The 18163-nt window shown below is 33.1% G+C and overlaps 1 protein-coding gene and 1 pseudogene across 5 annotated transcripts in view; both read left to right on the forward strand.

Moving 5' to 3' along the window:
- LOC145242585 (monocarboxylate transporter 9-like) overlaps positions 1-18163 on the forward strand; it is a 138012-nt gene that overhangs the window by 77775 nt on the left and 42074 nt on the right. For all 5 annotated transcript variants that reach the window (XM_080105683.1, XM_080105686.1, XM_080105685.1 and 2 more), the window contains exon 2: positions 9657-9714. The gene's annotated coding sequence lies outside the window, so the exon portion shown is untranslated. The remainder of the gene's footprint in view (positions 1-9656; positions 9715-18163) is intronic.
- On the forward strand, positions 3191-3307 carry LOC145243121 (5S ribosomal RNA; annotated as a pseudogene).

The following is an 18163-nucleotide window of genomic DNA, read 5'->3' on the forward strand; positions in this document are numbered from 1 at the left end:
AACACAACGCACAGTTGACACAACTCGACACTTCAATAGTCAAGTTAAAAAATTCAACACTTCTGAGAGATCAGGCTCTTCTTTTATATCCAACCGAAAGCGTCTCATTTGCATATCGAGCAAGCATACAAAAAGACGGACATTTCTTTCTTTTTTTTTTCTTTTCTCTTCATTCCATCTGTCTGCACGAGATTTTACAGGCTGCCAAAAAAACAGGTTTATCACCAATTAGCATGGGTGCCCGGCGTTACCCGGGTGTTTGGAGGTGTATGCTAAGCAAAAAAAAAAAAAAAAAAAAAAACGGTAAATTTTTTTAACTTTGACCCCTATTATGACCCTTAACATTTATTGTTTTGAGTTCAAATCAAGTTATTAAGTTAGATCCATGTCCAAGGAACCTATATCTAAAATTTCGAGTGTGTAGACCCAAAATTGTCGGAGGAGTTTGGTAGTTCTCAAAGGTCAAATCGTTGAACTTTGAACCTTTAACAGCCAAATTTCTGGCCGAAAACCGATTACATAGATTTTCCCAAATCTCAGTACCCTGTATATCTAATTTCGAGTCTGTAGACTGAAAATTGACAGTTATTGCCTAGGGAAATGTACACAGACACACAGGCACGTTCACTTTTATAGATATATAAGATAAGATAGAGAGATTAAATCATTTAATCGCAATCAATAGTACCAGCAATTGAAAACTAAGTTAGAAAAAAAATATGTATATATTAAAAAAATTATTTTTGTTATTGGAAAATAGATATATTTTTTTTCGATTGTGATATCAATTCTGATACCCCATCCAGATTTGGACTTTTCCGATTCCGATTAATCGTCCAAACGCTATTAATGTATGTGCGTGCTAAGATTAGTAATAACCGTATTTGTTTAAGTGAAATGACTGAACTGCGGAAGTCGTTTCGCCATTTGCACATGTGAAGTGAATTCTGCGATTAAACTGGTGTTGCAAGTTGCATTTTAACGTTAAACAAATTTTGCAATATGCGCACTTTTGTATATGTGCGTTATCACCAGTGAGCAAATTGCTAGATAAATCAAATAAAGTTTCTTTTAAACATACGTGCACGGTTGCTGGTTTCACTCCCCGATCGTCGCTTTTACATGCGTGGGTTTTGATTCCCTCGTAATTGTTGATCTTCTGTTTAACTTAGGACGAATCTACTCAGGCATGAAAACATAATGGAGACTTGCTGAGGTTTTATTTATTTATTTATTTAGAGAGAGAGAGAAAGTTTGCTCACGTAATTAATTACTTGTTTACCTAGTTAGTTTTCTTAACTTAGTCTTATAGAACGGAAATTGAAAGACGCAGACGAGCAGACACCGAGGTGGAATTCGTTGAGATTCTCTCTATATTGTCAGGCACATTTTGTTTGTGTTAATACCAACGAGAAAATGACTGCTTTTTTTTTTTTTTTTCGAACATATGACGACATTTTATCGCCGTTTCGTTCCGCTGCATTTCTAGCGCGTTTTGTCTAGGAAGCTAACATTTGATACCCCTTCCCGCTTTAATCTCGTTATTTGCAGCTGAGTATATTTTTGTTTGCTGCAAAGTTGCACTGACACGTACTAATGTGATTCTCGTCAAAAATTCACGCTAGCTAACTTAATCGTTACTTACTGGTTAATCGTTACTTAATCAGGGGTCGAATATCTAACATTCGTGCAGATCAAATGAGTACTGTTTTCTGAGTATAGGATTCGTGGCGGGAAATAACATGGAAACGAGGTACTTTATTCTCGTGTCATTTGAGTGCAGTCTTTTATAGACGTTCACATAGAATGTTGGAGAAACTGAGTGACCAGTTATTGGGTAGATATTAGGTTCGCACTTGTGCATTTTGACTGCTTAGTACTAGGCACGCTGAGAACATAGACTCTTGGCTAGTATCTGTTCTAATAATACGCAGTCTATTCTGTCCTCTGCCGATGAAGGAGAAATTCTTCTAGATTGAGGCAACTTTTATTTTTGCCGCTGCGAATAAACTTTAATCTATATCTTGTATGTCTATCAAGTTTCCGTCACGAATGTGTGATAGTCTTTGTTTTATTAATGCGTGATATTTCAAATATAATGTTGATGGTTGTAAGTTCCGAATGAAGAAACATTGTACATGATTTCTTGATATTCAATGATTTGCTTCAAACATTTAATGATTAAGTTTTAAATGTCGAGAAGTGAATAAAATAAAAATTAAATTAGGATTAAAATTTATCCAACAGCAACAAATAACAGTTGATTAATAAAATGCCTTTTCTTTAAAAGCCAATGTTCAAATGTGAGGAGGATTTATGAGATGTTTTGCTGGATTGATAGACCGAGATGTTTCCTCGAATAGTAACGACTAACTGCGCATCATCATTAAGAACATTTTGATTTTATATGTCGGGCCTTTCGGCATGTGTGGCAATAAAACTTCTTAAATGCACTTGTGATGTTAGGCTGTGTAAGGTGTTAACCTTGGCCAAAATCGCTTGTTCCTTCTTTCGCTGGATTATTTCGATTGTCGATACTTATCGAACACATTCACATACAAAGCCTATCTAAAAACACTGCCAGGCACATAATGTACCTTTATGTTAAATTTCATAAAAATCAGCCCAACCGTTTTCGAGTCCATAGGGAACGAACTCACACACTGACAAAGTTCCTTTTATATAACACTAGAGATTCTATCTTTTTATATAACAGTAGAGAGTCTATCGTTTTATGGAGAGAGAGAGAGAGAGAGAGAGAGAGAGAGAGAGAGAGAGAGAGAGAGAGAGAGAGTCACTTGACAGAATAATAAGATTGTTATTATAAAAATGTAAAAATATCTTATGCCAGACTCTTCCTGAACTCCAACGAGCCATCACCGCCAAAATCAAGGATGTATCAAGAGAGGAATGTCTCCGATTTTTTTCTCCCTGGAAGAAAGTTCAATTCTCGCAGGAGAAAAACAAAATTTATATTTGAAGATAAGCTAGTACTAAAAATTGAATTGGGCGCAACAGCTTTTGAAGAAAAGGAACAACAACCATGTACATTAATTCAATTATTTTACTTAGGCAACTAATAAAGAATGATACACAAACAGTAACAGGTAAATATATAGAATAAGGGTTCACAAAAATACATAATCTTCTATAATATAAACCTCACCTGTCTGTTTAAATGTATGTATGTATGTACGGCATAATCACGTTGACACACCGGCTTTCGTCAGATCACTGAAGTTAAGCAACGTTGAGCCTGGCTAGTACCAGATGGGTGACCATTTGGGAATTCTAGGCGCTGTATGTGCTTTCCGGTTATTTCAGCATTGTTTCCAGTCGTCCTGGACCTCCACTTGCTACTGGTATTCAACAATGTTGATCCAGAAGAGGTGTAGTTGGAGATTGCGCAACTCTTGCCAAAAAATTTCACGCGCAGGCACCCTTACAGTGGGTATCCATAGTCTGTCAAGACCGAAGGACGCCTTTTTTTATGTATGTATGTTTGTATGTGTGTATATGTATGTATGTTTGCATGTCTACCTAAAACTTTCGACAAAGATGACGGATTTTCATGAGATTGGTATCATTTTGTAGCTCGACCATTCGGACGACAAATATTGGCTAAAAACATTAATTCCTTCACCCTCAACTTTTCTACAGGGGGGGTCGCTTTTTACCGATATTTATGAAAGTCATCAACTCTTTTCAATTGACTAGCCTTAATTTAAACCTTCGTTACTTCCATTTTGGCGATGGACGCAACAGTAGAGACGTCACGTTTTTTTTTTCACATTCTTTTCCTTCTTTTGCGGTACGGGTTCGAGCCTTCTACCACTTTTTTTTTCTTTGATCAACACACACCTCCAAACACCCGGGCAACGCTGGCCACCAAGGCTAGTCACTAATACAAGGCTAGTTTTATATAAAGAGCGTTTTCGTAACAAGTCCAACAGCTCTGGCACTTTCCATCATAAGAGGATTAGCTTTGTTCGCACCTGGCTTCTAACGACCTGTGTAATAATGCAGTCAACCATTAACCAACATAGATCATATTATTATTATTATTATTATTATTAGTATTATTATTAGTATTAGTATTAGTATTATTAGTATTAGTATTATTAGTATTATTATTAGTATTATTATTATTATTAGTATTATTATTATTATTAGTATTATTATTATTAGTAGTAGTAGTATCGTATGGGCTAGATATCTTTACCGCTATGTTTTTAGCCAGTCTTGGAAATTGTCATCAGATAGATAGACTGTCGCACAGCTTCCTTCCAGGTGACTGAACAGTGTAGGATCTTGTGATCTATATCCTGGGGGGCTTCCTTACACTTTGGGCAGATTAGGGAGTCCATTTGTCTTCACCTGTGTTTGTTTTCTGCAGTCCTGCTGTGTCTTGTTCTGATCTGATTTGCAGCTACCCACTGCTTCCTACGATTTGATGTCCCCCTCTTTTGGGAGTATTGTTTCTCCATTCCTTGAGTTTTTTTTTTTTTAAATTTTCTTTCTTTGAAGATTATAATGCTGGGTGTGGGGCAGCCAAACCAGCTGCCAACGTTGCTCTGCTTTTTTATTGAAACCAACCGAGAGCTCTTTTTAGTATCCTCGCTGTTCCCTTAAGTGCAATTGTCTGGATCTCTTTTGCACTTGGTTCACCAGGTATATTAGTTAGGTAGGACTTCAGATTCTTCTTCATAAGCCCTGTGGCACCTATGATAACTGGTATGATTGATATCTCCCTAAGATCCCAGTTTCTTTTCATATCATACACGAGGCCTTGATATTTGGTCTGTTTCTCTCTTTTAGCTCTGTTCAGACAGCCATCATTAGGGACACTCGCTTCAACCAAGGTTGAAACTCTCTCTGACTTATTCCACATAACTATGTCAGATGCTGCCTCATGTGACCCCTAGAGGTTTCGTAATTGGGTATACTTTTGACCCATCCATATGACCCTTTAGGAAACAAGTGAATACAACCTTATGCTGTTCTTGGAATAAGATCATATTTTGTCAATGAATGCAACTGGAATACTATCTATAGAATACCAAGATTTATGACCATGATTTATTCTTCTAGATCAGCCGTGTCCTTTCTATGCCAATGTTTCGATGATTATAGACCCACGTCCATCGCTGACGGCGCAAATTGCCGTGAGCCTCGCTGGCATGTGATCGTCTTATTCGGTGTCTCCGGCTTCAACTGTTTACAATGATTCTTCTCTTTTTAGAAGAGAGAGAAAGAGGGTGATTAAAAAAAGCGAAGGGCGAAAGAAAGGGCGAGAGAGAAAGAGAGAAACATACCAGGATAACCTTTGGAGGGATGTGCTCGGTCACCACACACAGACGAGTTTGTTTTTGCGTGTTGCATTATGCTGGTAGACACGAGGGCCAGCTGCGAACACTCCCGGAGGCCAACTCGGAATGCTACTAATCAGCTCATGACGTTATCATATCAATTGTAACATGATCGTTTCCCAGGGTGTGTTTCTTGGTGTGTCCGTGTCGTTGAGACGTTTCTAGAACGCTTGTTCCGTCCTGGTACGACACCAGCTCCCCGGTGCAATAAAACAAATAAACGATAGGCACATGGACGATAGTAATATCAAAGATGAATCAGTAGCATTGAATACGTCGGCTACATCTGGTCGTCTTTTTTTTTTTTTTTTTTTTAAATTACATTCCATTGTCGTTGATGGCAGAAATCGCTTGCTATAACTGGACGCGTTTACAAAAGAGCGAACAGGGACATTTATTCTTTAAACAAAAATCTATATATTAATGCGATAGCGTGTGTATTATTTTCTATATCACACTTACTTTCGAGTGACTGTCGTTTAATTGTTATGACCTTCCATTTTTTATAAATAATTTTACCAAGAATTCTTCAGAAGTGTTGATTTCGGTTTCGAATATGGCTGATGGCACTCAAGTCATCTATTATTTTATAAATAATTTTACCAAGAATTCTTCATAAGTTTTGGTTTCGGTTTCGATTATCGCTGAAGAAGCTCAAGTTATATATAAATACATATATTTTTCTTCATAAGTTTTGGTTTCAGTTTCGATTCAAGCTGATGCACCCAAGTCATATGGATATAATTTTATTTTTGCAATCACAACTTCATAATAGCATTCAAACACGGTCGTGTTTAAATGCTATATGATTAAGTAGTAGTTTTAGTCATTTAGAGCTGCTTTAAAACTTCACCGCTCACTCATTTTTCGACCAAATTTCAAACAATTATTACAGTTTATAGATCACCTTCTCAGCTATATTGTGAAAAAATTTTTTTTTTCAATTTTCGTTCAGTAAAAAAGTTATGATGAATTTTCTAGTGTTCAAAATCGAAAAATATGTAAGGCGGGTGAGCGATGCTTTTTATGACTGGTTTCCATAGCAACCACGTCGCTTCAGCGACTACTGTTGCTACCAATTCACTGCTGTCGCGGAAGTAGAAGTAACAAGTGAAACAGAATGAAAAAATGAAAGGGAGATAATTGGGGGCATTTTATTGAAAGCAGACGAGTGCCATACATTGTTATTACATATGTGTTTATGGGAGCAAAAAAAAAACAAGATTGAAATTAAACAAAGAACAGGTGAATTTATTGGAAGCCTAGAAAAAACATCGATTACAATGGAAAATGCGAGCATGAAAAGTAATATGATTAAGGTTAAACATGGAAAAGTAAAGGACTAGTTGTTAAAACTGAAAAAGAAAAGGACAAGGTATTCTAATAAAAATATAATTAATTGATAACTTTAAATATCGCAGCATTAAGAATTAAAAAAAAATCAATTTATAATATTATATAATCAATTCTTAATGCTGCAATATTTTAAGTTATAAATTTATATTTCTTACGAGAATATTCTTAATTTATTTTTCATTAACTGCAAAGAATTTTATAAGACTTGAATTTTTTTTTTGTGTGTTTTACAGCCTACCAACATAATTGCATCCAAGAAATTTTATCACCACACAAGCAGAATGGCTCAACCTATAAAATCAACAGCAGGTTCTTTGATAAGACAGAGGCGCGTTCAATATGAACGCTTCTGTTTAGAGTATAATTGCACCATTGTACTTGACTTTCACATTTAAAACTTAATTCAAGTCATTATATGAAATTAAAAATAATAAAAGTATATATTAATATGACAATTTATTAAATTTATATCATTTTAATATCAGAATTTATTAAGTATATATTATTTAATTTGACAAATTATTATTTTCATATGACAATTTATTAAGTATATATTATTTTAATATGACAATTTTTTAAAGTATTTTATTATTTTTGAAATGACAATTTATTAAGTATATATTATTTGATTTGACAAATTATTGTATTATTTTCATATGACAATTTATTAAGTATATATTATTTTGATATGCCATTTTTTTGAAGTGTATATTATTTTCATATGATTATTTATATTACAATAAACAACAGAAAATAGAAAAGAACAGACAGCGGCGAGCGTGATTGACATCTTTACATCTTTCCATAGTCGATACATACATCAAACAACCCCATACAACTAAAGTCTCAGTCTCAGTCTCTCTCAGTCTCAGTCTCTCTCAGTCTCAGTCTTTCTCAGTCTCAGTCTTTCCCAGTCTCGGTCTCTTTCAGTCCCACTCAGTCTCAGTCCCACTCAGTCTCAGTCTGTCTCAGTCTCTCTCAGTCTCAGTCTCTCTCAGTCTCAGTCTCTCTCAGTCTCAGTCTCTTTCAGTCCCACTCAGTCTCAGTCCCACTCAGTCTCAGTCTCACTCAGTCTCAGTCTCTCTCAGTCTCAGTCTCTCTCAGTCTCAGTCTCTCTCAGTCTCAGTCTTTCTCAGTCTCAGTCTCACTCAGTCTCAGTCTCACTCAGTCTCAGTCTCAGTCTCTCTCAGTCCCACTCAGTCTCAGTCTCAGTCTCCCTCAGTCTCAGTCTTACTCAGTCTCAGTCTCTCTCAGTCTCAGTCTCAGTCTCTCTCAGTCTCAGTCTCAGTCTCAGTCTCTCTCAGTCTCAGTCTCTCTCAGTCTCAGTCTCTCTCAGTCTCTCTCAGTCTCACTCAGTCTCAGTCTCTCTCAGTCTCACTCTCAGTCTCTCTCAGTCTCAGTCTCTCTCAGTCTCACTCTCAGTCTCTCTCAGTCTCAGTCTCTCTCAGTCTCACTCAGTCTCAGTCTCTCTCAGTCTCTCTCAGTCTCAGTCTCACTCAGTCTCAGTCTCTCTCAGTCTCAGTCTCAGTCTCTCTCAGTCTCAGTCTCAGTCTCTCTCAGTCTCAGTCTCTCTCAGTCTCAGTCTCTCTCAGTCTCACTCAGTCAGTCTCTCTCAGTCTCACTCAGTCTCAGTCTCTCTCAGTCTCTCAGTCTCAGTCTCTCTATCTCACTCAGTCTCTCTCAGTCTCACTCAGTCTCAGTCTCTCTCAGTCTCTCTCAGTCTCAGTCTCAGTCTCTCTCAGTCTCAGTCTCAGTCTCTCTCAGTCTCAGTCTCTCTGTCTCAGTCTCAGTCTCTCTCAGTCTCAGTCTCTCTCAGTCTCAGTCTCACTCAGTCTCAATCTCTCTCAGTCTCAGTCTCAGTCTCAGTCTCTCTCAGTCTCAGTCTCTCTCAGTCTCACTCAGTCTCTCTCAGTCTCTCTCAGTCTCAGTCTCTCTCAGTCTCACTCAGTCTCACTCAGTCTCTCTCAGTCTCACTCAGTCTCTCTCAGTCTCTCTCAGTCTCAGTCTCTCTCAGTCTCAGTCTCTCTCAGTCTCAGTCTCTCTCAGTCTCAGTCTCTCTCAGTCTCAGTCTCTCTCAGTCTCACTCAGTCTCAGTCTCTCTGTCTCAGTCTCAGTCTCTCTCAGTCTCAGTCTCTCTCAGTCTCAGTCTCACTCAGTCTCAGTCTCTCTCAGTCTCACTCAGTCTCAGTCTCTCTCAGTCTTTCTCAGTCTCTCTCAGTCTCACTCAGTCTCTCTCAGTCTCAGTCTCTCTCAGTCTCACTTAGTCTCAGTCTTTCTCAGTCTCACTCAGTCTCTCTCAGTCTCACTCAGTCTCTCTCAGTCTCACTCAGTCTCAGTCTCTCTCAGTCTCAGTCTCTCTCAGTCTCAGTCTCTCTCAGTCTCAGTCTCACTTAGTCTCAGTCTCAGTCTCAGTCTCTCTCAGTCTCAGTCTCTCTCAGTCTCAGTCTCTCTCAGTCTCAGTCTCTCTCAGTCTCAGTCTCTCTCAGTCTCAGTCTCACTTAGTCTCAGTCTCTCTCAGTCTCACTCAGTCTCAGTCTCTCTCAGTCTCACTCAGTCTCAGTCTCTCTCAGTCTCACTCAGTCTCAGTCTCTCTCAGTCTCACTCAGTCTCTCTCAGTCTCACTCAGTCTCTCTCAGTCTCTCTCAGTCTCAGTCTCTCTCAGTCTCAGTCTCTCTCAGTCTCAGTCTCACTCAGTCTCAGTCTCAGTCTCTCTCAGTCTCAGTCTCTCTCAGTCTCTTTCAGTCTCAGTCTCTCTCAGTCTCTCTCTCTCTCTCTCTCTCTTTGTCGATGGCAAAAAGCTGAATTGTAAATAAAGCATACTTTGATAACGTTAAGATTTTTGCTATGTGCGAAAATTTCCAGCCTCTATTTTGTCGTTTATAGATTGAATTATCATTTGGAAAAATATATTTTACTTTATTTCTTTGCCAGTAACTTCTCATTGGAAAACCCACCAGGGACTGTCACAGAAACCCACGCCCATATGATTGTAAGTATCTTTTAAATCTATATAATATTCTGCTTGTTCCTTCCTTAATTAGTCCGTTCGTTACATTTTGAAGTATACTTTTTGGAGGCCAAATGACTTTTAAACAAAGGCCAAATATTCCTTTTGATGTAGCCTCGTCCTCGAATATCATTATAATAATATATGATCATCGTTGCAATGGTATGAGAAACGAACTCGTAGTAATTTCGACATGCAGTAATTCTTCACTGAAGATAAACGTCAACAGAGCATTACATGAAGGATACATTTGAAAGAATTAGGGCAAAAATGAAGAACATTGTTTGCCAAGAGGCAATGGATTGAAGGAGTAAATTAAAGATGGTGTCTTACAATGTGATTTTATTATTTGTATTGAACTATGTAGCACAATATTACTTTAATTTATCTCTTTTGGGCCAGTTCTATATTTATAATACAGTGGACACAATGAGGAAGAAGGGTAATAATATATAACGCACCGATGTTGTCCATTATTATTATTATTATTATTGTTATTGTTATTGTTATTGTTGTTGTTATTATTATTGTCGTTGTTGTTATTACTGTTATTATTATTATTATTGTTATCTTTATTATTGTTATTATTGTTATTGTTATTATTGTTCTTATTGTTATTATTATTATTGTTATAATTATTATTATTATTATTCTTTTTATTATTGTTATTATCTTTATTATTATAATTATTATTATTGTTATTATTATTATTGTTGTTATTGTTATTATTGTTATTATTATTGTCGTTATTGTTGTTATTATTGTTATTATTATTATTATTATCTTTATTGTTATTGTTATTATTGTTATTATTATTATTGTTATAATTATTATTATTTTTATTATTATTATAATTATTATAATTATTATTATTATTGTTATCCTTATTGTCGTTATTGTTATTATTATTGTTATTGTTATTATTATTATTATTATTGTTATTGTTATTATTGTCATTGTTATTATTATTGTTATTATTTTTATTATTATAATTATTGTTATTATTATTGTTATTGTCGTTCTTGTTATTATTGTTATTGTTATTATTATTGTTGTCATTGTTATTATTATTATTGTTATTATTATTATTGTTATTATTATTATTGTTATTATTGCTATTATTATTATTATTGTTGTTATAGTTGTTGTTATTATTATTGTTATTATTATTATTATTATTATTATTATTATTATTATTATTATTATTGAGCACTTGAAGGTTGAAATAGAAAGTTCGACATGTATGAACCATTATGTTATAACCATTAGATCACCATGGCCAGATGTTAAGACATTTAAAAAATAAATGTTAAAATTTTAACAATATTTCTCGCGCTTGAAATTGGCCATGAGGTTTGTTCCTCACTAATGGAGTCGGAGATGGCATCGTGGCAAGCTTCGAGTCTCTTGACCGGTAGTAATTGTATCACCCTGTACTGATGATTCCAGAAAGGATGAAACACTAGTGTCCACAGGTATTTTAAAACAATCATTATTGTAATAATTATATATATATATATATATATATATATATATATATGACTCATTCCAATTCCATGTCAAATTGACAAATTTTTTTTTTGGGGGGGGCACAAACCATGTCCGATACGGATTTTTTCAAATATTTTTTCAAAATGTTTTTATATGAAGTAGCAGGTACTACATTCTACCATTTTGAATTTAGGCCACTTCTTAACAACGCTTGTAGGAATGATTCTAGTGCAAAACCCATCATGAAATTTGGAATATATACTGTCAAAAGATAGACAAATATTTGTGAAAAGTACAAAAAAAAAATGAAAATTACGCTTTTTGAGATAATTTAGGTAAAAGGTCATGATCAAGGTCAACTTTTTGAAATTTGACCTTGAAAAAAAATCCCCAGATAAAATTGTAAATCTATTCAAATGTTTTAGAATGATATATGAATGAACTTTGTAGGCCCATAAATAACAGAGATATCGTCTTTTAAAGTTGGTCACTTTTCCATAAAAATTGAGATTTTTTAAAAAAGGTCAAGATCATATCTTAGAAACCCCTTGACCTTGAGATGTTTAACAAGTGCCATTCAATTCCTTTAATGGAGATCTATAAGTGTAGCAAATTTGGAAAAAAAATCCGTGTCGGACATGGTTTAACCCTCTTGTGGATTTGACATGGAATAAGCCATATATATATAATTATTATAAAACTCCGTAGACCGTTCTAGCATACTTGCTTGCTTGCTTGTTTGAATCTTGTAATAAATAATTTTACCAAGAATTCTCCATAAGTTTTGGTTTCGATTTTGATTCTAGCTGATAACACTCAAGGTATATATATATATATATATATATATATATATATATATTTTACTTTTGAAATCACTGCTATATATTGGGTACAATATAGTATATAATGATCGAACGAGAATTAATAATATATATGACGTCTGCATTAATTAAAATATTATATTTATGTAGATTTTACAACCGAGCAAGACCAGACGCCTCTGCTAGTATATATATATAATTATCATTTTTCAACATCACCACTGATCAAATATTTCTAGTTTGTTCCATATGAACGAAATAGTAAGCATATTTTTAGGAAGTGGTTGCAATTATCTTTTAAGTCATTTTTTAATGCATTTCCTTTTTGGGGTTGCAATTTGGTACATATTTTCTCAATTATAAAATGGAACGATCAATCATAATCCAAAAAACTTTTGAAATCACTTATTGGGTACAATATAATATATAATGATCGAACGAGAATTATGACACTTTTAATTTAATTAAATGTGTCAAAAGGTTGACTGGCGAAGTTAATTAAATGATAATTAATCAAATTATAATAATAATTGTTTTATTGAACAGTATAAAATTCGTTTGGGTAGCAAACATTTTTAAGAACCAAGTGTAATAAACTGTCATTGAGTGCACAGAGATGATGACCCGAGAAAGAGCAGGATTGACCTATAGAACTGTCAAGAAAACAAAAACCATCTGCAGGTGTATCGACCTTTGAAAATTATAAAAAAACATTATTAAAATAAATTTGTTTTTGGAATCCAACATTTTAAGTGCAAGGAGATTGTGACTCGAGCAATAACATATAAAACTAAAACAAAGTGCAGGTGGTCGCACTTGCTGAAAAATCATAATTTTCAAAATTATAAACAATAAATATATTTCTAAGTTGGCAAACATTGTGGGTCGGCCTAGCACAAGTTTGGCACAAGGCTGGGCGGCTATACATCGTTAATTAACTAATCACAGAATTGCTCCGTATAGCCCCTCCCAATGACTGCAACTAATTGGCCGATTATCTAAAACCAATCAGGGGCTAGCCAGGGGGATTGTTACGACGATAGCCATTAGTCGGCAATCCCCATTGGCTGACCAATCAGACACTGATTGTTCAAGGATTTGGGCCAATAAATAGAGGATACCCAAAGCGAAAAATCGAGTTGGTTCGTTTTTGTCGCCGCTTAAAGAACCAAATCCGTTGACACTCCGTTCTACATCATTAACTCTGCCTAATTGAAGTTAAGCCTTTCTAAGAAAACCTTATTCTGCCAGTCAACCACAATCACTCCCATTCCGTGGTGTTTTTTAAAGATTGTGTTAATAAACGCTGTTATTGTTTATAACAAGCGCTTTCCGACATTGTCTTTTGTGTGCTTGGCAACTTTTCTTCTCTCCAGCAACAACCCAACCTTCGTCGATTGGACCGTACTCATCTCTTCTTTCTACGGATCTTAAAGCAACGTGGGCGTGGAAGGAAACAGAAAGACCAGTCGAAATATGTGGTGATCACGAAACCATCGGCCAACTCGGGTTCGTGAAGATATCGTACCACAGAATTAATAATATATATGACGTCTGCATTAATTAAAATATTATATTTATGTGGATTTTACAACCGAGCAAGACCAGGCGCCTCTTCTAGTATATATATAATTATTATTTTTCAACATCCACATACATATGATTAATAAAGAATCATCTGTGCAGCTAGATATGATGACATCATCAGTCACAATCACATTCACACTATACATACACACACAGCAAATCTTTTTTGTAAGTAAACAAATAGAGCACTATCAAGTAGCGGTCAATGCTTATATACAAACATTGCAGATGTCATTTAGCATCAGTGCCTTTCCCGTGACTTAGTGGTTAGAACTGTAGACTATCAACTAGACGGTTTCAGGTTCGATCCTCAAGTTGTACCAAAAGTAGCTATAAACTTTTGTTGAGATTTTTTTTTTTTTAGTTTATTAATTTTCACCACTGATCAAATATTTCTAGTTTGTTCCATATGAACGAAATAGTAAGCCTATTTTTAGGAAGTGGTTGCAATTATCTTTTAAGTCATCTTTTAATGCATTTCCTTTTTGGGGTTGCAATTTGGTGCATATTTTCTCAATTATAAAATGGAACGATCAATCATAATAAAAAAAATAAATAAAATAAGAGTGGCTTTCAATTAATAATTAACTTTCTCTCCACAAAAATACACAACTCAAAACTATCAAAGGCAAACATTCTGATTTCCATTAAACTGTTTTTCAAATAATAATAATGATATATATATATATATATAGTCTTGAAAGTTTTTAACCTTTAAAACTATGCAAAAAAATATTTTTTATAATTCGTTAGAAAACTATTTAGTCAGTAAGTCATTCAATCACCTGCAATCACTGCATCAACTTGCTCTCTCGAATTCACTATAGTACCAGTAATAATTTATTTTTCTAAGGGATCATCAGCTGTTTACCATGAAATACCGTTTCGGGGATTTAAAAACAAAACAGTATATTACATCATGGCTCCCCAGCAGTGTTGATAACCCCCCCCTTAATCTTAGGAAAAAATATTTTATAAATATTAGATCTAGTTTCCTATTCTTAATTACTTATTCATGTTATAAAAATGAATTTCTTTACTGTGAGATTCATCTATTTCCAAATTCAAAATGGATATATTTTTTAATTTACCAGTTTTGTATTTATAAGATTAGGATTAATCCATTTGACTACTTATCACCCCCATTATGATCAGTACTTTGTATATTTACATTCTTATTTATTGAAAATTAAATATATATAAAGGTTAAAAATATTTATACATACATACATACATACATATATATATATATATATATATATATATATATATATATATATTTTATAAATACGTTTTATACATTACTAATATAGTTTTGGATTTCCTTTATTAATATATTCTGGTTAATCTTAAACGATTCAAAAGCATCAGGATACCGAACAAATGCTTTATTTAACTGTTTAAATATTTTATTTTTATCCCCACCTTGTTTTATCGTCCTTATTACTAACCTAGAAACTGGTGGTATAAAATCTATTAATTTTAAAGTAACGCGAGCTATTCTAAAAAAAAAAACTCTGACATAATGGTTCCATAAAACATAAAAAACAGGGCAGGTACTATCTTTATGCGGCATACGCACTATTTGAAAGAGGAAAGAGTTTCTTTTATCAAATATTTTATAAAGAAAAATCCCATCCTCAATTTTTATATCTAAATCCAGAAATGTAGCCTGTTGTCCTCTGTTCACAATTCAATTCTAACTCCTTTGGATATATAAGACGTTTATTTTTTTCGAATTCATCGTTATCGTTTATACATATCAGGTCATCTATAAATCTCCTACACCCATGAAAGTTATGTTTTAGATATATCATTTTTTATTTGTGATGAAGTATATATATATATATATATATATATATATATATATATATATATATATATATATATATACTTGTTTATTGTTATATAAACATGTTCACATCCCGCTGCTACAAACAGCCACTTGTTTCAATCAAACAACAGATATCATCAGGCAGCGACTTGACTATTCAAATGTTCAATTGAACATTTGAATAGTCAAGTCGTCAAGTCGCTGCCTGATGATATCTGTTGTTTGATTGAAACAAGTGGCTATTTGTAGCAGCGGGATGTGAGCATGTTTATATAACAATAAACAAGTATTATCAGCTCTTTTTATTGACCACTATCTAACAACCTCGTTGAATTCACTAGTCCATTACTTTTGAATAAAAAACCCCGAGTATATATATATATATATATATATATATATATATATATATACTTCAGAATAGTTTTTATTTAACAATCAGTTGTCATGGAAACGTGAGATTGTAGATTTACAAAATATTACTGGCAATAATATTTTATAAGTTATCCCATCTAAACAAGAATTGCTCGATATGCAAGATAGAGCAATTCATTTCAATGAGAGCTTTTTGAAATTCATTGAATTACAATTTAATATATATATATATATATATATATATATATATATATATATATATATATATATATATATATATATATATACTCGAGTCTATGTAAATACAGATTTGCCCAAAATGGTGCTGGATCCAATCCTATTGGGGTACCTATCGTTTGGAGTAATATTTTATTTCCTATTTGAAAATAACATTCTTTAATAAGATGACTTACAAGTATTTTTAAAATACCTTTAGAAACACTAGTTTTGCTATTTTTATTTTTACACCAGTGTTTCTAAAGGTATTTTAAAGTCCATATATTCACTTTTGCCACCTTCAAAAGCTAAATCCACAGTATCATTTAATTCTTTTATAAGTTTTTCGTGCTGAATTTTAATCATAAGTAGCTATAGATTTTGCTTTTATTCTGGAATTTATTTTATCTAATTTTTCTTTCACTGGTTGTGAATTATTTACTACCCAAAATAGATTAATATGACTATAGAATTTTCTTTTCTGGTGGAAATTGTTCATTTGATTTATAAGTAATTTAAATATTTTAGATATAGCTTTACTTAAAGGTTTAATCATGCACGTCTGTGAACCTACAATAAACCTAGCGTTAACTGGATTTTTGTGCATTTTAGGTATCCAATATATACATGGAATTTTTTTTTCGTCTAACTTGAATCCTACTTTTTCACTAATATAACTATTATTCAGAATAATGCTATCTAAATTAATATTACTAACTTTATAGGTATCTGAAACGTTACCTGTAATTCCTATAAACGTGGTATATAATATTTTTTACATATAAAAGCTATATTATTCGCTGCTTTATCAATCGGAACTATTACAAACTTGTCTTGAAGTATTTTAAGTTCCTCCAGTATTTCTGAATTTTTTAAAAGAGGATTGGTTTTTCTAGGGTGTTTAAATTTTTTTTATATGTTTAACCTTTTCATTTACGCATTCAAGTATACTATTTTTCCATGCATCAAACGTAGACTGTGCTAATTTATATTTCTTTACCATAGACATAATAAAACCTTCTAGTGCTTTAGTTACTTCTTTAACGCATTTAGTGTAATTTAAGCATTTAGGCTCTCTATAATCCGGACCCTTACTAAGTAGTTTTCTTAATTTAGAATTATTTACTATCTTTAAATCTCCTGTAATTATATGTTTCATCTCATTATTACAGAAAGGAGAGGAATTACATTCTGGAATATTTATAATCTTATCATTTATATTTATATGTTCTACCGTTTTCTTTTTATAATTGAAAACCTTATTACGTATTGTTGGCCCTAGTTTATATGTAACTATTGGGTTGTGATCTTTTGTCTGTAACTCATTAGGTAGTAATTGTATGTTTTTTTTGTTTATTTAATATTTTTGGTAAATTTATATCGTCAAAAGCTTTATTATCATACAAAACTACACAAACATTTCTAGATTTATTTTTTATACCTTCCACAGGTGGCGTATATAATTTAGTGTCGATTATATCCAGAATATAATCGTACCATTGTATGAAATATTCTTTCCTATATATCGTATCCGGTTGTAATAATATTTTCGATGCTATTTCCTTCAAAACCTTCTTTTTTGTTTGATTTAGTTTCCTTATATAATTGAACAACTCAGAAATTTGATTAATCATAATATCTTTAGTTTTACTAAGAATATCCTCGCATTCAATAACTGATTCTCTATTATTTCTATTAACATGAGTTCTATCTCTAATACCATAGCGAGGCAAAGCTGGATATAATCGACCCATATTTTCGGAATCTTGTAGGTTATTTTTTTTAAACTTTAATATTCAAACCATATGGGTAAATTACTCGCATTTTTAAAAAAATTATTTCGTCTTCTTTATCCTGACGCATCTTTAGGATATCGTTATCTACATTTCCTTATATATATATATATATATATATATATATATATATATATATATATATATATATAGTAAGTTATAAAATATATATATGGCGATTAAGCTTATGAGCCTGAAGAGTCCTAGAGTGGATGAAACTCGGAATATTCAGTGTAGCTTAATCGCCATATATATTTTATAACTTACTAACTAGCTCTACCTACGTATTGAGCACTTTTGAAGTAAATACTTAAAGT

The sequence above is a fragment of the Euprymna scolopes genome, chromosome 21 (assembly GCF_053919585.1).
Source record: "Euprymna scolopes isolate OS-2025 chromosome 21, ASM5391958v1, whole genome shotgun sequence".
Taxonomy (NCBI): domain Eukaryota; kingdom Metazoa; phylum Mollusca; class Cephalopoda; order Sepiida; family Sepiolidae; genus Euprymna; species Euprymna scolopes.